The following is a 21,747-nucleotide window of genomic DNA, read 5'->3' as shown; positions in this document are numbered from 1 at the left end:
TACCACAATAAAGTAGGCTTTATCTCTAGAATGCAAGTTTGGTTCAGCAGATGCAAATCAATAAATGTGATTCATCACATAAAGAAAATTAAAGACAGAAATCACATTATTATATCAATAGATGTAGAAAAAGCTTTTGATAAAATACAACATGTTTTCACATTAAAAACCCTCAAAAATGAGGCACAGAAGGAATGTACTTCAAAATAATAAGAGCCATTTATGACAAACCCACAGCTAAAATCATACTGGCTAGGCAAAAGCTAGAAGCATTCCCCTTGAAAACCGGCACAAGACAAGGATGCCCTCACTCAACATTCCTATTAAACATAGTATTGGAAGTCCTGGCAACAGCAATCAGGCAAAAGAAAGAAATAAAAGTCAACCTAATAGGAAGAGAGGAAGTCAAACTATCCTTCTTTGCAGATGAAATGATTCTATATCTAGAAAACCCCATCCTCTCTGCCCAAAGGTGCCTTGAGCTGATAAACAACTTCAACAAAGTTTCAGGATACAAGACCAACATCCAAAGTCAGTAGCATTCCTATACAGCAACAACATCCAAGCCGAGAGCTAAATCAGGAACACAATCCCATTCACAATAGCCACAAAAAATAATAAAATACCTAGGAATACAGCTAATCAAGGTGGTGAAAAATCTCTACAATGAAACACTGCTGAAAAGAAATCAGAGATGATACAAACAAATGGAAAAATACCTGATGTTCATGGATAGGAAGAACAGATATTACTCAAATGGCCATATTGTCCAAAGCAATTTACAGATTCAATGCTATTCCTATAAAACTACTGAAGAAATTCTTCACAGTATTAGAAAAAAACTATTTTAAAATTCATAAAGAACAGAACAAGAGCCCAAATATTCGAGGCAATCCTAAGCAAAAAGAACAAAGCTGAAGGCATCATGCTACCTGATTTCAAACTATACTACAAGGCTACAGTAGCCAAAGCAGCATGGTACTTGTACAAACACAGACAGATAGACCAATGGAACAGAATAGAGAGCCCAGAAATAATGCTGCATACCTACAACTATCGATCTTTGACAAAACTGACAAAAGCAAGCAATGGGGAAAGGACTCCCTATTCAATAAATGGCATTGGGATGACTGGTAGCCATATGCAGAAAATTGAAACTGGACCCATTCCTTACACCATATGCAAAAATCAACCCAAAATGAATTAAAGACTCAAATATATAACCTAAAACAATACAAATTCATGGAAGATAACCCAGGAAATGTAATTCTGAACATAGGAACTAGCATAGGCATCATGACGAAGGGCAAAGATGCCAAAAGCAATTGCAACAAAAGCAAAAATTTACAAATGGAATCTAATTAAACTAAAGAGCTTGTGCACAGCAAAAGAAACTATCAATGGAGTAAACAGACAACCTATAAAATGGAAGAAAGATTATAATATCCAAAATCTATAAGGAACTTAAAGAAATTTAGAAGCAAAATCAATCTCATTAAAAAGTGGGCAAATAACATGAATAGACAATATACAGACATATGGAAGACATATATGCAGTCAACAATCATATGAAGGAAAGCTCAATGTTACTGATCATTAGAGAAAAGCAAATCAAATCCACAATGAGATACTATCTCACATTAGTCAGAAGGGCTATTATCAAAAAGTCAAAAAAACAAAACAAAACAAAACAAAAACAGAAAACAGATGTTAGTGTGGTTGTGGAGAAAAGGAAATTCTTGTACACTGCTAGTGGGAGTGTAAATTAGTTCAACCATTGTCGAAAGTAGTGTGACAATTTCTCTATGAGGGAGAAGATTAGGAAAAATAACTATTTTTAATATGCTTAGTACCTGAATAACAAAATTGTCTGTACATCACACTCCATGACACAACTTGGACTGTGTTAACAAACCTGCACACACACCTGTGAACCTAAAATAAAACTTAAAAAAATTCAATGACTCAATCGCTTTGTTCTCAGAGTCTTAATAGAATGTGTGATGTTCTTATGATTCTCCTTTTGCCCATTTAGTACACATATTTTTCATATAAATGCTTTGCAGATTTGTGGATCTCTAATAGTGCTTTATCTTGACAATAGTCTTTTTAAGAAAAATTTAGCTTTGCAACTTGAATATACCTTTAGTATTCCTATCATTAAACATTACCTAATATATTTCCTGCCAAAATTTTGTAAGCACATTTTCAGTTTCAGGTTTTCATAGCAAGTCAAAAGATGAGCAGTGACTGTGAAACTTGCAGAATGTTCTTATCAACATTAAAGATGGGAAATAGAACAGCCTTTTTATGACTTACAATTTTATTTCTCTCTCTCTTCATCCATCCATTTATCTGTCTCATTCCAGATGTTCTTTTTTTATCTCTTGCCTTTTTTTTTTTTTTTTTAAATCCATTGGGCATTGTGATCAATTTAGTTATGCAATCTTGATTTGGACTCATGGGATATGAGAAGGAACCTGCTGAAGCTTATGGGAAAGTCTTTTGCTTTTCCTACATAAGGTACCTAAACTTCATCTGGATACAGTGGTAAAATGGGACAGACTCTGCCCCCAGGGTGAAGTTAAAACATCTGAAGGAAGAGCTGAACAATTTCCACAAAACCAGAACCTGATTATATTGAAAAACCTGAGGACCAAACTCTTCCTGGAGTTTCCCTTACCGTTGAAACTTCATTTATTTTGGGCCATTTAATTACTTTTGTTTTTATTCTTTGTTTTAGGAATCGCTTTTTCTCTTCATTATTTTTAACATAATGAAATATGTCAACTATATGAAAATTGCACAGAAGGAGATAATCAATACCTCTATATCAATTGCCCAACTTAAAGCAAATTTTTTTGTATTTGATTTTAAACATTTTTACACCAAATAAAGTATCACAAATACAACTTACATCATTTGTGTAAGCCCCCTAATTCAACTTTTCTTTTCTTTCTCCCTTTCTCTGTCCCTGCATGTTAACCAAATCCTGAATTTGATATTTATTATTGTAATGCATTTTTCCTATATTTATTTTCTGTGTATGTATAAGTCCAGATATAATATGCATAATTTTTAAATTCTGTCTGGTTTGTGTCATACGTATTTGTGAAAAAAATTATGCAATAGTCTTCTTTCTAGAACTTCTGGTTATAGTTTATGCATTTTTATTTCCAGGAAGTATTTCATTATAGAATATGAAGGACATTACCTTGTATACATATAAAACAATTTATGTACTCACCTGTTGAGTCACAATCATGGTTTTTAAATTTTTGTTATTAAGGGTTTTACATTTTTAATTTAATGAATGTTTATTTCTTGATTACAAGTGTTCATTTGCCATTTGGTAATTTTTTTGCTTACATAATTTATATTTTTACTGGATCATCTCTCTTTTCACATTGATTTATAGAAGACTTTATTTATTATATTTGAGTACTAATACTTTATAGGGTGTATGCTTTTAAAATATCTTCCATTCTATTGGTTGTTTTTAATATTGTTAATATTATATCTTACAATTTGTAGTAAAAATTTTCACCATTGCTATGCTTTGTGCTTTGAACTTTGTGAGTCTTGTTAAGAAGTCCATTTGTAGTCCAAGGTTATAAAACTGCATTTTCCTGTGTTTTTTCCTAAAATTTGGAAGTTTTCTCTCTCATTTTTAAGATTTTTTTTGGTATTAATGTTTCTCTGTAATTTCTAAAATATTAAAATTCTGACTTTGACATTTAAATGTTTAATTAATACAGATTTATTTTGGGATGTAATAGAAGTAGGAATAAAGATATTCTAACTTCCCATATTTATAGCATATTCTCAAACAACATGTAGTCTTTCCCCTTACAGGTTTATTATATCAGGTCCCTATCAGTATGGGTGTATTTCATTTTTTTTTTTTTTTTTTTTTTTTTTAGTATGGGTGTATTTTAAGGATTCTGTTCTCTTGCTTGTTCTGAGTAACATGATCATAGACTATGTAACAATATTATATTTCCTCAATTTCTATAACTGCAATGTCTGGATATTTAGGAGCGTGATTCTTCCAAATCTGTGAGGCTCAGTTACCTTTCTACTTCTCTTCCTCCATCTCCTCCTTCTAAATCTTTTAAATATTCTTGAATATTTTTCTCCCTTTGCCTTTTCATTTGAAATGTAAGATCAACTTGTCAATTTTTGTAAAATATTCCTTTAGAATTTTAGTGAAATCTCTTTGGATATGTAGAAAAGTTTGGGGGAAATAGCTGTTGCTATAATGTGGAGGTCTCCCAGTCATGAATATGGATTATGTACACAAATATGCAGGACCATCCTGATGGAAGTTTCATAATATTGTCCATGAAGATCTACCTCATCATTAAAAAATACTTTTTTGTTAGTTTATCTATAGGTTACTTTGTGATAATTTTTTTCATATTCTGTCAATTTCTGCCTTTCAGTATATCTGGATTGAGGGCATACGTGTCAGATTTTTTATACATTTCTTGTTAATTGTTTTTACATTTATGTAGCAATCCTCTTTTTTATATAGCATAAATGTAGGCAATTTTTGTCAGTTTAAAAAAACTAAATAATTAAAAAGAATTATCTCCATGATATTCTATCTTGTAGCCATTGAAAATGTTTTGGTGTGGCTCCCTCCTGTCTTTTTCTTATGCAAGCAGGTGTGACTGTGTACTTTTTTTTTCTTTTTCAATTTTTATTTTTGAATCGGGAGTAATATGCAGGTTTGTTATAAAGCTATATTGTGTGATGCTGAGATTCAGGGTATGACTCAACCTGTCAACCGGGTAGTGTGCATATAACCCGACAGGTAGTTTTTCAGCCCTGCCTCCCTCCAACACTGCCCCCTCTAGTAGTCTCTGGTGCCTGTTGTTCCCATTTTTATTTCCGTGTGTACTTAATGTTTAACTCCCGTTTATATGGGTGAATATGTATGTAGAATTTGGTTTTCCATTTCTGTATTAGCTGACTTAGGATAATGACATCCAGCAGCATCAATGTTGCTGCAAAAGACATGATTTCAGTGTTTTTATGGCTGTGTAGTATTGCATGGTGTATATATGCCACATTTTTTTAATCCAATACCCAGCAGTCTTCTTTATTCTTATTAATGCTTTTGACTTTAAAATCTATTTAATCTGGTATTAATGTAGTTAGGTTAGCTTACTTTGTTAGAATTTTTTGTTCATTTTTTAAATTAATCTCTTAATTTCTTTATATTATAAGTTTGCCTTTAAAATCAAAATATAGCTTTTTGGAAAATCTGAGAATATACTTCACAGGATCTTTTGTTCAAACTTGCTCTTGTTGTAATATATTTAGTCTCATTACTATGATTGTATTTTGTGCATTCTACCTATTATTGTCTTGCTTTGCTTCTTTTTTTCTGATTTTTTTCTTTCTCTCTTACCTTCTGGTTGACAGATAAAATTTTCTATGCTGTGCTTTTTCCTCTTGTAATTTGGAAGCCATGTGGGCTGATTCTTCCCTTCCCACCCCAGCTTTAAATTCAAAACCTTTGCATAAGTGATACATAAAAATGTAACCATGTAAAATATTTGAGTCTAAACTTATAAATTTTGCATTCTCCCTAAAGAGAAAATTTCTATTTCTATTACTGTGATGGATTTCTCTAAAGTTTGAATATAGTTACTGAAATATTAATTCTTTCAATGAAGTTTATGTTTACTCACTGGTTCATTCCCCTTCTTTAAGGAGACAGAAAACATTAGCACCTTTTAACCTCTCATTTGTTTCAAAATTTATTGACCTCTCTGAGAAAGTTTGTATTCCTAGATCTCCTTAAACATACAAACATGCTTATTTTCAAGTTTCTGTCACAGTATCCTAAAACATCTTTACTTGGAGTGACTTTTTCTTTCACGTACTAATTTTGTTGCCTAGATTAGCATTCAATTTCTTAACATGTATTATCATTTTCTGAGTTTATTTTTGCTTGTGTTTTTCTAACTCATTGTTTACCTTTCCCCATCTAGTGGTTAGTGGTTGCCTTGACCTGGCCTCTAGCCCAGCCTCTTTCAGTTTAGAAGCAAGTCTTTCCCCATGTGTTATTGCTGACATAGTCCAACCAGTTATTCAGATATTAGATAGATGGGCCAATTTCCTCTTTCTGGTTCATAGGAGCTCCTGATGTTCTCTAACCCTATGCCCAAGGACCGTATAAAACTCATGTCAAGGTTTGCAACAGATTTCCTTCAGCCTTCGCCTGTGAATGACTCAAATCCTTGGTATAGTTTTAAGCCCATTAAGTTTCTGATTAAAAAGTTCCAGAGTTTTATGTGCATCTAGGTGCGCTTCTGAAGCATAACACTCGATTAAGTCTGGTTCACCAATTCTCTTTTCTGTTATGATTCTATTTCATGGATATGTTCTTCCTTTTGTAGCCCAGCCCCATTTTTGTTTAATTGTTTTTCTGTTCATGTTTTATCAATCATGTCATCTACTATGTTTGTAGGAGAGTGGGATGTACTAAGACATGTATTTACTATGCCAATTTGACTAGAATTTCCCTTTTTTTGTTTAAGCCCCTTTGACTTATCTTCCTTTGTTTGACCCCAAAGACTTTGAACTGATACAATATGTACACCTTCTCATATTTTAAAAACTTTCTCAAGGTGTCCTTTATTTATTGCTCCAACAACTCATAATGATAATTGGGGTTATTTTAATAGTTCAGAAATTTGCAAACTGAATAGAGAATATGAGACCTGCTAAGAGCAGCGTGTAAGAGGTAGCAGGGCTAAGACTAATGTCTAATGATATGGTTCTTTTTATCCCAATGATTTGATTTCATTTTATAATTTCTCTTTCAACTTTTATTGTAGGTTCAGGGGGTAAATGTGGAGGGTTTTTTATAAGTGAAAATTGTGTGTTTCTGGGATTTGATGTACAAATTATTTCATCACCCGGATAGTGAGCATGGTGCCCTATAGGTAGTTTTTCGGCCCACATCCTATTCTTACCCTCTCTCTGCAAGTAGTCTCAGTGTCTACTGTTTCCATCTTTATGTCCATGTAAGCCCAATGTGTAGCTTGCACTTACAAGTGAGAACATGAAGTATTTGGTTTTCTGTTTCTGTGTTAATTTGCTTAGGATAATGGCCTCCAGCTGCATCCATGTTGCATCAGAGGTCATGATTTTGTTTTTTATGGCTGTGTTATATTGTATAGTTTATATGCACCGTATTTTCTTTACCCAACCCACCATGAATGAGCCTGTAGGTTGATTCCATGACTTTTCTATTGTGAATAAAGCTGCAGTGAATATACAACTGTCTTTTTGGTAGACTGATTTATATTCCTTTCAGTATATACCCTATAATGGGATTGCTGGGTCAAATGCGAATTCTGTTTTATGTTCCTTGATAAATCTCCAAACTGATTTCCACAGTGGCTAAACTAATTTTACTTTCCTGCCAACAGTGTATAAGCATTCTCTATTCTTCACAACCGTGCCAACATCTATTATTTTTTGACTTTTTAGTAACAGCCTTTCTGAATGGTGGGAGATGATACCTTCTTGTGGTTTTGATTTGCATTTCTCTGGTGATTAGTGATATTGAACTTTTTTTATATGTTTGTTGACCTTGTGTATGTCTTCTTTTGAGAAATGTCTATACATGTTTTTTGCCTATTTTCTTAATGGTGTTTGTTTTGCTTAATTTGTTGAAGTTCTTATAGATGTTTATTATTAGATCCTTGTCAGATGCATAGTTTGAAAATATTTTTTCCATTCTATGCATTGACTGTTTATTGGTAGTTTATTTGCTGTGTAGAGGCTCTTTAGTTTCATTAAGTCCCACTTATTAATTTTTGTTTTTGTTGCAAATGTTTTTGGAGTCTTTATCATGAAATCTTTGCCAAGTCCTGTGTTTATCGTGGTGTTTCCTAGGTTTTCCTCTAGAGTTTTTATAGTGTGAGGCCTTACATTTAATTGTTAATCAATTTTAAGTCAATTTTTGTATATGATTTAAGGAAGGGGTCCAGTTTCAATCTTCCACATACGACTAGCCAGTTACCCCAGCACCATTTGTTGAATAGGGAGTTCATTCCTCATTGCTTATTATTGTCAACTTTGTCAAAGGTCAGAGGGTTATAGATGAGTGGCTTTATTTCTGGGTTCTGTAACCTGGTCCATTGATTTATGTGTTTGTTTTTGTACCTGTACCATGCTGTTTTAGTTATTGTAGCCTTGTAATATAGTTCAGTGTCAGGTAGTGTGATGGCCCAGCCTTGTACTTTTTGCTTAGGATTAATTTGGTTTCTCTGGGCTCTTTTTTGGTTTAATATGAATTTTCTAATAGTTTTTACTAATTCTGTGAAAAATGATGTTGGTATTTTGATAGGAATACCTTTGAATCTGTGAATTTACATTGAACAATGTTTTCTTTTAACAATATTGATTCTTTCTATTCATGACCATGGAATGTTTTTCCATTTGTTTGTTATCATCTCTGATTCTTTTACTGGTGTTTTACAATTCTTGTTTTAGAGATCTTTCACTTTCCTGGTTAGTTATATTCCTTGGTATTTTATTCTTTTCATGGATATTGTGAATGGGATTGCCTTCTTGATTTGGCTCTCAGCTTGAATGTTATTAGTGTATAGAAATACTACTGATTTTTTTGTACATTGATTTTGTATTAGGAATCTTTACTGAAGTTATTTATCAGTTCCAGTAGCCTTTTGACAGAGTCTTTAGGGTTTTCTAGGTATAGAATTATATCATTAGCAAAGAGAGATAGTTTAACTTCCTCTTTTCCTATTTGAATGCCATTTATTTCTTTTGTCTGTTGGCTCTGACTAGGCCTTCCTGTATTATGCTGAATAGGAATGATGAGAGTAGCATTCTTGTCTTGTGCTGATTTTCAAGAGAAATGCTTCAGCTTTTGCCATTGATTATGATGTTGGCTATGGGTTTGTCATAGATGACTCTTATTATTATCAAAGATATGTTCCTTTGATGCCTGGTTTGTTGAGGGTTTTTAACATGAATAGATGTCAAATTTTGTGAATGCCATATCTGAGTCTATTCAGTTGATCATGTGCTTTATGTTTTTAGTTCTGTCTATGTGATGAATTACATTTACTGATTTTCATATGTCAAACCATCCTCACATCCCAGAGATAAAGCCTACTTAATCATGGTGGATTAGCTTTTTGATGTGCCGTTGCAATGAATTTGCTAGTATTTTGTCGAGGATGTTTGCATCTGTGTTCATTAGGGATATTGGCCTGCAGTTTCCTTTTTTGTTGTGTCTCTGCGAGGTTTTAGTATCAGAATGATAATGGCTTCATAGAATGAGTTGGGTAGCAGTTTCTTCTTGATTTTTTGGAGTAATTTCAGTATAGTTGGTACCAGCTCTTCCTTGCATGTCTGGTTGAATTTTCTGTGAATTTGTTTGGTCCAGGGGATTTCCTGGTTAGCAGGTTTTGTATTACACATGCAGTTTGGAACTCATAATTGGTCTGTTCAAGATATGAGTTTCTTCCTGTTTTAATCTTGGAAGGTTATATGTTTATAGGAAGTTATCCATTTCTTCTAGATTTTCTAGTTTGTCTGCATAGAGATGTTCATATTAGTCTCTGATGGCTTTTTGTGTTTCTGAGGGATTAGTGTTAATGTCACCTTTGCCATTTCTGATTGTGTTTGTTTGAATCTTCTCTCTTTCTTTATCATCTTAGCTAGCAGTCTATCAGGCTCATTTATTCTTTTGAAGAACTGACATTTGGTTTCATTGATCTGTTATGTGAATTTTATTGTCTCAATTTTATTCAGTTCAGGTCTGATTTTGGTCATTTCTTTACTTCTGCTTGATACGGGGTTGGTTTGTTCTTGTTTTTCTAGTTACTCTAGGTGTGATGTTAGGTTGTTAACTTGATAACTTCCCACCTTCTTGATGTAGGGATTTAGTACAAGATACTTTCCTTGTAACACTGCTTCAGCTGTGTACCAGAGATTCTGGGATGTTGTATCTTTATTTTAATTAGCTTCAAATAATTTTTATTTCTGTATTAATTTCATTTTTTTCACAAAAGTAGTTCAGGAGCAGGTTGTTTAATTTTAATGTGATTATATTGTTTTGAGAGATATTATTGTTATTGATTTCTTTTTCATTGTGCTGTAGTCTAAGAGTGTTCTTGGGATGATTTTGGTTTTTTTGAATGTGTTGAGAATTGCTTTGTGACTGAGTATATAGTCAAGCTTAGAGTATGTGCCATGTGAAGATGAGAAGAATGTATAATCTGTTGTTGTTGGGTGTAGTATTCTGTGGATGTCTGTTAGGTACATTTGTTCAAATGTTGAGTTTAGGTCCCCAATTTTTTTTTTCTTGATTTTTTTACTTCCATGATTTGTCTAACACCATCAGTGGAGTTTGAAGTCTCCCACTGTTATTTTGTGGTTATCTAATTCTCTGTGGGTCTCTAAGAATTTGTTTTGAGTCTAGGTACTCCCGAGTTGGGAACATATATATCTAGGATATGTAAGTCTTCTTTTTGAATTGAACCCTTTATTATTATGTAATATCCTTCCTTATCATTTTTGAACATTGATGATGTAGTTCGTTTTTGTCTGAAATAGGAAAAGCAACCCCCGTCCTTATTGTTTTCCTTCCTTATCATTTTTGAACATTGATGATGTAGTTCATTTTTGTCTGAAATAGGAAAAGCAACCCCTGTCCTTATTGTTTTCCATTTTCTTAATAGATCTTATTTTCAGCCTATAGGATCACTGCATATGATATGGGTCTATTGAAGACAGCATACAGTTAGTCGTGCTTCTTTATTCAACTTGCCACTCGATGCCTTTTGAGTGGAGTTTTCAGTCCATTTCCATTCAAGTTCAATATTGGTATATGAGGATTTGAACCTGTCATCATATTGTAAGTTGGTTATTATGTAGCCTTGATTGTATAGTTGCTTTATAGTGTCAGTGGGGTATGTACTTAAATATGTTTTTGTGGCAGAAGTTTCTGTGTTTAACTCTCCCTTCAGGACCTCTTGTAAGGCAGATCTAGTTATAACCAATTACCTTAGCATTTAGTTGTCTGAAATTGATTTTTATTTCCCCTTCACTTTTGTAGCTTAGTTTGGGTGGATGTGAAATTCTGTGTTGGAATGCTTTTTGTTAAGGATGCTGAATACAGGCTCCCAATCTCTTCAGCTAGTAAGGTGTCTCCTGAAAAATTCACTGTTAGACTGATGATGTTCCTTTTATATATAACCTGTCCCTTCTCTGTCGCTGCTTTTAAGACTTTTGTTGTTGTTGTTAACATTGACTTTGTACAATCTGATGACTATATGCATTGGGGATGGTTGTCTTGTGTAGTATCTCACAGGCATTCTCTGAATTTCCTGAATTTGCATGTCAGCCTGTCTAACAAGGTTAGGGAAATTTTTGTGGTTTTATGGACAGTATTCTCAAATGTGATTTACAATTTGCTTGCTGTTTCTCCATCTCTTTCAGGAATCCCAATGAGTTATAGATGTGGTCTCTTCAGATAATCCTGTATTTCTTGGAGGTTTGTCCATTTTAATTTTTTTTTTTTTTTTTTTTTGGTCTACTTGAGTTGATTCATAGGATTCTTTCCTCAGCTTAGTCTGTTAATGCTTCAAATTGCATTATTAAATTCCTATAGTGAAATTTTTATTTCCACAAGTTCAATTTGGTTCTTTCTTAAAATGTCTATGTTGTCTTTCAACACTTGAATTGTTTTACTGATTTCCTTTGATTGGGTTTAAACTTTGTCCTGTATCTTGTTGAGCTTCCTGACATTTAGATTGTGAATTCTGTGTTGCCATTTCAGCCATTTCCATCTGGTTAAGAATCATTGCTGCACAGCTAGTGTGGTCATGTGGAGGTTAGAGGATACTCTGGATTTTAGAGTTGTCAGAATCCTTATGCTGGCTCCTTCTCCTCTGTGTGGACTGATCTACCTATAATCTTTGAAGTTTTTTGGATGGAGCTTTTTGCTTTTATATTCTTTGATGCCCTTTAGGGTTTGATAGTTGTATAAGTTGGGTTTAGTTTATTGGCTTCATTTCTGTATGCTTTTCAGGGCCAAGGCTCAGCTCAGCACTCCTGGGCTGCATGCTCTTACCCTGTCAGGCTAGGACCAGGCATGTAGCTTTGTTTTCTGGTCCCTGGAGGTCAAACATCTGCTGCACTTAGTAGGGGGCCATGTATTCTCTGTCCATTGGCAACAACACTCCAATGGGGCTGCCAGCAAAAGCACTCCAGCCAGGCAGTGGAGGGCCACAGAGGAGTATCTTGTGGTCAGGGGCCTGCGGGCTAGTGCACACCCACAGAGGCAGGGGGGAATGCAGGTCAGTGCACAGTGGTGGGGCAGTTGTGGGTGCATTTGTGTTGGTGCGGCAGTGGGGCATGTGCACGCTGCATAATGGTGGGACAGCCATGGGCACATGTGTGCTGGCAAGGGTAGAATTTCAAAGAAACTTCAAAGTTGTTAAGTCTTGATGTAATGCCATTTTCTGGTTTCTAAGATGTGTCAGCGTCCTTTCTACACATCTCCCAGTACCTACAGGTAACAGGGCAACAGAGGCTGTGATAGAGCCTCCTCAGGACTCCCAGAGCTGAGGAGACAGAGCAGTAGGCATCCAGTTATATGGTTTTTTGACTATTTGACTTATATAAAAGAAATTTCCCACACATTGGTCATTTATATTTCAAATATGTATTTTTTAATCACATTGACTTATCACCTGCATTTTTATATACGTTTTTGTATTGACTTTTTAATTTAAATATATTTCTTTGAAAATGAAAACTTCTGTTACTGGTTTGGTAAACTAGTTATGTTTTCCTAAATAATATTAAAATAAATACATAATTACTAATTATTTTTTTCATTAATCACCTAAAGTCACTTTCGTCATCAGTTGATGCTCTTAGGAAAAAATGTGATAAACCATCTGAGTGCAGTGGTTCTTGCACTTAATCACATAATCCCAGCATGTTGAGAGGCCAAGGTGGGAGAATTCCTTGAGACCAGGAGTTAGAGTCAAGCCTGGGCAACATAGTGAGACCTCATCTTTACAAAAAATGAGAAAAGAAATTAGTCAAGAATGGTAGAATATGCTTGTGGTACCAGCTACTCAGCAGGCTGAGGTGGGAGGATCGCTTGGGCCCGGAAACTCTAGGCTACAGTGAGCTATGGTCACCACTGTACTCCAGGCTGTACTCTCTTACAAAAAAATGTGGTATGCCATACTGTTTCCCTTACCTAACATTATGTATTACTGGCTCTAGGTATTTAACAGTGCAAAGATCCAAGTAATTTCCAAAACGTGGGCAATGCTTTTGGGATCCATTTAGAAAAGAAGATCATTTTATTCTATTAGATTCTCGCATATAGAAATTTTAAGTATTAGTGAATTCTTTTTTTTTAATTGCCTTGTTGAAACCTGTAAATAGTGGTTCCCAATTTACTTGTTTTAATAAATTATTTGAGACAGTAAAATGTACCCATAATTTAAAACAACATTGTTCATGTAGGCAGATGTACAATATATATCTTAGGTTTTTTTTTTTCAAAGAGAGACTGTCTCTTTTCACCTTTTACTGAAAAGTGAAGAGATCTTAGTGTTTGCTTTTTATATACTCTGTCTCACATTCAATGACACGATGTGAAATATGATAATTATTTTTATCTTATCAGCTGTAAATGGAAGAAACTAAAACAAACTATTCTTATGTTTTTCTCTTTTGGAGATAAATAGTTTCTTTGAAGATATTTTACCATATAAAGAAGATTTCGTTTGAGACTTACAGAGATTCATAGGTGCAGATGGAGTTGGGTCCCAGAGTTGTGCTGGGAATATGGATGCTGCAGTAGAGACACTTGATCTGTGCTTCATTAGAGTCTTGTAACCATCTCCATGGTTGATCTTGGTTTCAAAGTCTTTTCTACCATCTGCTTCAGAAGGATAGCAATTTCCTACCAGAGCTTCTCCACTTCCCAAAGCATACTAAGAAGGATTTTTACTAACTTAAAAAAAGATCTTATAATCAGGGTTTTTTGTGGTGGTGGTGCTTTTGTTTTCCTAGAGATGATAACCATGCATGTGTTTGTGTGAGTGTTTCAATTCTGGTAAACTCATTTTTGATAAAACAAGATGAGTCTTATATACCTGACACATTCTAAGACATTCTCACCCTTCTTTATTTTATCTCCCCTTGTAAATACAGAAATAAATCAATAGTAGCAAACCTCATATGTAGAGTTGTACATTTTTATATCTTTGAATCACGACTTTCTCCAATTTATCCATCCAGTAGGTATCAAATCTAGGAGTTGCCATGCTGGAGTCACAGGCATGCAGGCAATGGAAATAATTTGGCTGCATGTTCTTGCATCTTAAGTTCATAAGAAAAGGGGAGCATATTTTGGTAGAAGCCCTTCCCTTATGTTTCCTGAAAATATACCCAGCGGTTAGTTTTGAATCTAAGTTTATAAGAAGTGAAATCCAGAGGTTTCTGGTAGCACAAGAATGGAGTAAAATTTTGCCTTCCCTGCATAATATCCATTTTTTTCTTTGCTCTTGGCCTTTTTAAATGAGCCTAGGCTTGAAGTAAAAAGAGTGTGCTCTTATGCAAAACAGATTTATCAGACTAGGTCTCTGACCAGATTGATGCCACTGAGCTCTTCCTATGTATGAATGTTGAAACCAGCACTGGTATTCAGAATTTAATTTGATTACATTAGTTTTCAACGTAAGGGGCAGAAGTGAATAATACAAAACTATCCAACTAATACAAAAATAAAACAAAAACAAAAATATAGACATGTTCACAAGATGACTTCTTGTTTACTACTTAACAGTCCAAATTTTTCAACTAGTAGTTAGAAAAAAAGACTAGAGTTCTTATTTGTGACTTAATATACCAAATAAATGATTTAAATCTATTCATGATAGGATTTTTCCTATTAGGTAGAATTTTTTCTAACTTATTTTCAATTATAGAATTATTTTTCTTTTAAAAAGTGTATTGCAACAATCATTAGATCTTGTTAATCCCCTATACGATGTTTCACCTCTCATTGCTTTTTTTCCTTCTTGCCGTGATCCAGGTTGTATTTGCATTTTGACCTACCGAAAATAAGCTGGGATTAACCTATTTCTGGTGGATTTCTGGAATATAAACTGGGGTCTTCATTTCCTTTATACTTCTTTCAGAATCAGAAGGGTGTCCCAAAGAGGGTATCTCCTGACAGTCTTGGTATTCTGTTAAGAAAATTAATCCTTGAAACTCTTCATATTCAAAAGAGAGCTGATTATTCATCCTAAAATGATCACATCTTCTAAAAACATTTTATTTTCTTTCATAAGAAGAGATATTCTTTTTTTTCAACAACTATATTCAGATATACTCCACATACCCTGCAATTCACTTATCTGTACAATTCAATTGCTTTGGTATATTGCATTACTAATTTTTAAAAACTGCGGTTAGATATGTGTAAGTAAAATTTGACATTTTATTCATTGTTAAATGTACCATTCAGTGGCATCATTACATTTACAATGCTGTGCAACCATCATGATTATCTATTTCCAAACCTTTTTCATCATGCCAGACAAAACTCTGTAATCAATAAATGAGAACTCCCCACTTCTCTCTCCCTAGAGGCCCTAGTTACCTCTAACCTACTTTAAAAAAAATTTTTTTTAAAGGAATATTCTTTATTGAGTTTTTACTTAGCTTTTCTTTTCAAATTGTTTTGAGGTCATTGTCAAATTATTATAGAAACAGAAATGATCTCAAGATGTAGAGCCATTATCTAAGATTTTCGACAATGAAGAGCTTCTAAGTAATATTAAAATAAAATAATGGATATCTTATTGAATTATTTTTTTCTTTCTTTAGGTGAAATCTGAAACACTTATACATTTTTAAAACATGTTATTTTCAGAATTTGATATGTGTGAGTGATACTTGTATATATCCTACATTACTCATGCAATGAAAAGACAGAAAAGAGAAATAAACATGTTATTTTTACTCGCTGGAAATTGTTACTCCATTTTCTTTCCCATTTCTCTGGACTGTTTCTGGAACAATAATAGTCTAAACCTCGAGGAAAACAGTCACAGTGTCAGTTCTGTTCCCATGGTCCCAGAATTACTTTTTGCACCACACTTAGCTTTCCAAATTCTCAGGTGCCTCCTGAAGTGCTAGTTTCTTTGGTTTTGAGACTTGTCTTCCTGCTTTTCATAAATAAGGGCATTTGTTTCCAGGCAGTCCTGACCCAGTCTAATCCCAGATATGTGTGGCACCCTTCACGGGCCCATTTAGCACCTACACCATTATCCTGAAAAGGCAGGTGCAAAAGCAATTCATTCCCTTTGCGGTGGAGGGAGGTATCCTCCATTGCTGTTTATCTGTTTGCTAGTGCCAGCTGAATAAATTCACTTGCTCTACAGAAGTAACTGGTCCAAAATTAAATACTGCCTGAAAATATTCTCTATCAAAACTGCACCCTTTCTTTATTTAGACCCTGAATGCCTAATGTGACAGCATGGGTTTTTAGTTTTCAGGCAATAATAATTTAAATTATATTTAAATTAATTAATTTAACCAGTTTAATTTAATTAGTTTAAATTATATTTAAATTAATATAATTTATTACATTAATTTAATTATATTAAATTTAAATTAATTATATTAATTTAATAAAGTATATGAAATAATAAATATTTATTTTAACTATTTAAATAAAACTTAAAGCTAAAATTAGTTTCAATACATACTGATATGGTTTGGTTATGTGCCCACCCAAATCTCAACTTGAATTACATGTCCCAGAATTCCCCTGTGTTGTGGGAGGGACCCAGGGGAGGTAATTGAATCATGGGGGCCAGTCTTTCCCATGCTATTCTCATGATAGTGAATAAATCTCATGAGATCTGATAGCTTTATCAGGGGTTTCTGCTTTTGCTTCTTCCTCATTTTCTTTTGCCACTGCCATGTAAGAAGTGCCCTTCACCTCCCACCATGATTCTGAGGCGTCCCCAGATATGAGGAACTATAAGTCCAATTATACCTCTTTTTCTTCCCGGTGTTGGCTATGTCTTTATCAGTAGCATAAAAACAGACTACCACAGTAAATTGGTACTAGTAGAGTGGGGCATTACTGAAAAGATAACCTGAAAATGTGGAAGTGATTTTGCAACTAGGTAACAGGCAGAAAGGTTGGAACAGTTTGGAGGACTCAGAAGAAGACAGGAAAATGTGGGAAAGTTTGGAACTTCCTAGAGACTTGTTGAATGACTTTGCCCAAGATATGGACAATAAAATCCAGCTGAGGTGGTCTCAGATGGAGATGAGAAACTTGCTGAGAACTGGAACAAAGGTGGCTCTTGTTATGTTTTAGCAGAAAGACTGGCAGCATTTTGCCCCTGCCCCTAGAGGTTTGTGGAACTTTGAGCTTGAGAGAGATGATTTAGGGTATCTGGTGGAAGAAATTTCTAAGAAGCAAAGCATTCAAGTGGTGACTTGGGTGCTGTTAAAAGCATTCAGTTTTATAAGGGAAGCAGAGCATTAAAGTTTGGACACTTTGCAACCTGACTATGTGAAAGAAAAGAAAATCGCATTTTCTGGGCAGAAATTCAAACCAGTTGCAGAAATCTGCATATGTAACAAGGAGCCTAATGTTAATCTCCAAGACCATGGGGAAAATGTCTACAGTCTATGGCAGAGACCTTCAAGGCAGCCCCTCCCATCGTAGGTCCAGAGGCCCAGGTGGAAAAAGTGGTTTTGTAGGCCGGGCCCCAGGTCCCCATTCTATGTGCAGCCTAGGGACTTGGTGCCCTGTGTCGAAGCCACACCAGCCTTGGTTGAAAGGGGCCAATGAAGAGCTCAAACTGTGGCTTCAAAGGGTGGACGCTCCAAGCCTTGGCAGCTTCCATGTGGTATTGAGCCTGCAAGTGCACAGAAGTCAAGAATTGGGGTTTAGGAACCTTTGCCTAGATTTCAGAAGATGTATGGAAATGCCTGGATGCCCAGGTAAGTTTGCTGCAGGGGCAGGACTCTCATGGAGAACCTCTGCTAGGGCAGTGCAGAAGGAAAATGTGGGGTTGGAGCCCCCCACACAGAGTCCCTACTGGGGCAATGCCTAGTGGAGCTGTGAGAAGAGGGCCACCATTCTCCACACCCCAGAATGGTAGCTCCACCGACAGCTTGTACTGTGCACCTGGAAAAGCCACAGACACTCAACACCAGCCAGTGAAAGCAGCCAAGAGGGAGGCTGTACCCTGCACAACCACAGCAGTGGAGCTGCCCGAGACCATGGGAACCCACCTCTTGCATCAGCATGACCTTAATGTGAGATCTGGAGTCAAAGGAGATCATTTTGAAGCTTTAAAATTTGCCCCGCTGGATTTCAAACTTGCACAGCCCTCTAACCCCTATGTTTTGACCAATCTCTCCCATTTGGAATGGCTGTATTTACCCAACACCTGTACCTCCACTGTTTCTAGGAAGAAACATTGCTTCTAGCTTGCTTTTGATTTTACAGGCTCATAGGCAGAAGAGACTTTCCTTGTCTCAGATGAGACTTGGGACTGTGGACTTTTGGGCTAATGCTGAAATGAGTTAAGACTTTGGTGGACTGTTGGGAAGGCATGATTGGTTTTGAAATGTGAGGACATGAGATTTGGAGGGGCCAGGGGTGGACTGATATGGTTTGGCTGTGTTCTGTCCACCAAATCTCAACTTGAATTGTATCTCCCAGAATTCCCCCATGTTGTGGGAGGGACAGGGGAAGGTAATTGAATCATGGGGGCTGGTCTTTCCCATGCTATTCTCTTGATAGTAAATAAGTATTACAATATCTGATGGGTTTATCAGGGGCTTCTGCTTTTGCTTCTTCCTTGCTTTCTCTTGCCACCACCATGCAAGAAGTGTCTTTTGGGGCCTGCCATAGTTCTGAGGCCTCCCCTGCCATGTAGAACTGTAAGTCCAATTAAACCTCTTTTTCTTTCCAGTCTCGGCTATGTCTCTACCAGCAGTGTGAAAACAGACTAATACACATATATATTATTTGATTTGATTCTTTTTGAAGATATACTAGTTTGTATTCTAAAATGCTAATAAATGTAATTCTTTTTTATTGCATTATTTAGTGAAATATGTATATAATATTACTTTCACAAATTGTAAAAGTTCTTAATATGAGTATTAATACATGTATTCCCTTCAGACTGGGCACTCAAATGGGATGATCATATTTTAATCCTGTGAACTCACATTTTTATTTTGCTAATGTGATGGATTAATAAAGAAGTCACTCTGTGCTATTTTCTGTAACTCAAAACACTTATTGGGCAAAGACAAATAAGCATGCAGTATACTATTTAAAGATTATGAGGAAAGCATACAATTGGCAGTTCAGCAGAAATTGAAAAAACTTGTAATGCAAATATTTGCCCATGAGTTTACACATGGAGCATGGCTATAGTGTCTAAGTAAAGTGAAGGAAACTTAGCAATTAAGCATGAATTTTAAAACAAGAGTCGTGTTTGTTATTTAACTGCTGATTTTCTGAATATTCATAGAATACATAATTCAAACCAGTATTGGTATTTTATAAATAAGAAATACTAGATTTTATATCATATTTTATCATTGCTTTTTAATAACTTCAGTGGAAATAAAATTTAAAGCTTCATAATTTATTTTTTTCTGTTTACATTTTTAAAAATCTTACTATGTAGTATTTTGTCATAGAAAGTTATGCTTTGTATTTTTTCAATAATTACTTAAGCCTCTTACTAAGATTCATGTCTTAAACCCCACAAAAACATTATCAAATAACTTACATGTAGGCTTCCATTTGAGAAAAAATAACTAAAACATATTAAAAATTGTTAGAATTTTATTTAATTCATATGATTGGTTTACATATGTTATCTATTATATAATTCAATCCAGTTTTAAGCATGTATATTGTAGGCTTTTCTTGGGTCTTCTATGCAATTTCAACAGCATACTTATATTCTAATACTTTTTAAATACTTTTCCTTTAAGGCACTAACACATTGTTTAGGTGATGGCCACTGAAAATGAGACTGAACCTTGCATTTCAGTTTTTTATATCCAGGCATATATGGCTCATTTAAGAAATCTGGACTGAGAATCCAATAGCCCTCTGCTGCTTAGCCTAAGAGCTTAGCTTTCATTGTGTTTAGCCAATAAACAAATTTCCTTTGATTCTCAGAAGATGGCGTCGTAAAGATGAGTAAGAGGTTATCGATTCCCTGAAGGAACTTTTAATGTAGTCAGTTGGATAACGATTAGCATTTGAACAGAGCTTTCCTTAGTAAAGCACTTTTGCACACACACAGATTCAATTGGTGAATATTTGCAGCTTGTAGTTTATGGGTGTTTATTTGATCTCCAGATAAATCTGATGGCTTAATACACAAACATGTTTTTTTTCTGTAATCAAACTGTGACCCTGCACGTGAGACATGTTTTACAAATATATGTCATTGAGCATAAAGGAAACAAGGTAATGTGGCAAGTTGAATGTAAAACCTATCATGACTCCTCAAAAACCTATTCAAGTTCTGTTCTCATACTGTGGGCTGTTTTGTATATTCTTACTGGAAGAATAAGCAAATGTTTAGGGTGGAGTTTTTAAAACAGATTTGGGATGTTGATTCATTCTGCACAGGCCAGAAATGTAAATGCACATTTGTCATGAATTCAGGGTTGGTACCTTCCCATCCAACAAATTCAAATCATTTTCTGTTGTTTTCCAATGGCCAATGCCAAGCCTAAACTTTAGACATTTTCCTTGTAGTATAGATAATCATACTTTGGATAACAGAAAACACTTTAATGATTTACTTCAAACCTTCACCAGATAATTTTCAAGCCTTTTCCACTTTGGTTTGATTAGCCTTGTCTGAGACCGTGTCTAAAGTACACAAGAGGAACGAAAGAAGGAATTGTTCAGCTTGTAGTTGGAAGGAATGTTCTATTGCTGAATAAGTTCACAAGTTATGGCTGGAATGATTTGGTAATAGTTTTTCCACTGTGCATAGCCAGACAATCTCAGCCAACCAGCAGAACAGAATCTATACTGTCAAAATGGAAAAAGTGGTGGCAATTATGAAGCCGGGGGATTCTGGCAGTACATGCAGAATTTGGCTCTTTCACTTTGCCGTGAGGAGGAACATATGGGCACCAGCTTGGTCTGCTGCTGTATTGCCCGGAGAATATCTGACACTGAAGATTAATTACAAAGCCCAAGTTCTTGGTTCAGAATTCTTCATTCAAGTGCTCTGAGAACCTCTGTCAGTAAAAATTCTGACAGGCATTGTTACTTCCCTGTTCTGTTGACTGTATAACAGAAAAAAATAGCAAACATTTGTAAGCACTTATTATGTGCTTTTAAAAGTGTGAAATTATTTACATATATTAACTTAGTTAACTCTCACATTAACCCTGCGAAGCTTGTACATTTTTTAGCCCTCTTTTCAAAGATAAGAAAACAGAAGTACAGAGAAATAGCCACCAAGTACCTTGCCTGGGATTACATAGCTAGTGAGTCTGACTATAGAAACCACACTTCTACCACAATTCTTTAGTGTCTTGAAATGAAGAACAGAGTTCAAGAGGAAAATCTATATTCTCTTCTGTAGTCCCTTAAGCTGGTTTCTATGGATTTCTTTTTCTTTTTTTTTCTTT

General features: G+C 34.9%; 1 protein-coding gene across 7 annotated transcripts in view; it reads left to right on the top strand.

Moving 5' to 3' along the window:
- Positions 1 to 21,747, top strand: part of LOC105500037 (proline rich 16) — a 317,629-nt gene that overhangs the window by 126,011 nt on the left and 169,871 nt on the right. The window contains exon 1 of one of the 7 annotated variants that reach the window (XM_071098555.1): positions 19,770 to 21,603. The exons of the other annotated variants lie outside the window; for them this stretch is intronic. The gene's annotated coding sequence lies outside the window, so the exon portion shown is untranslated. Of the gene's footprint in view, positions 1 to 19,769; positions 21,604 to 21,747 lie in introns of those variants that run through there. 7 annotated transcript variants of the gene reach the window in all.

This window comes from Macaca nemestrina, chromosome 6, assembly GCF_043159975.1.
Source record: "Macaca nemestrina isolate mMacNem1 chromosome 6, mMacNem.hap1, whole genome shotgun sequence".
NCBI classification, from domain to species: Eukaryota; Metazoa; Chordata; class Mammalia; order Primates; family Cercopithecidae; genus Macaca; species Macaca nemestrina.
The sequence above is the reverse complement of the archived record's forward strand: the minus strand, read 5'-3'. Positions and strand labels throughout refer to the sequence as shown.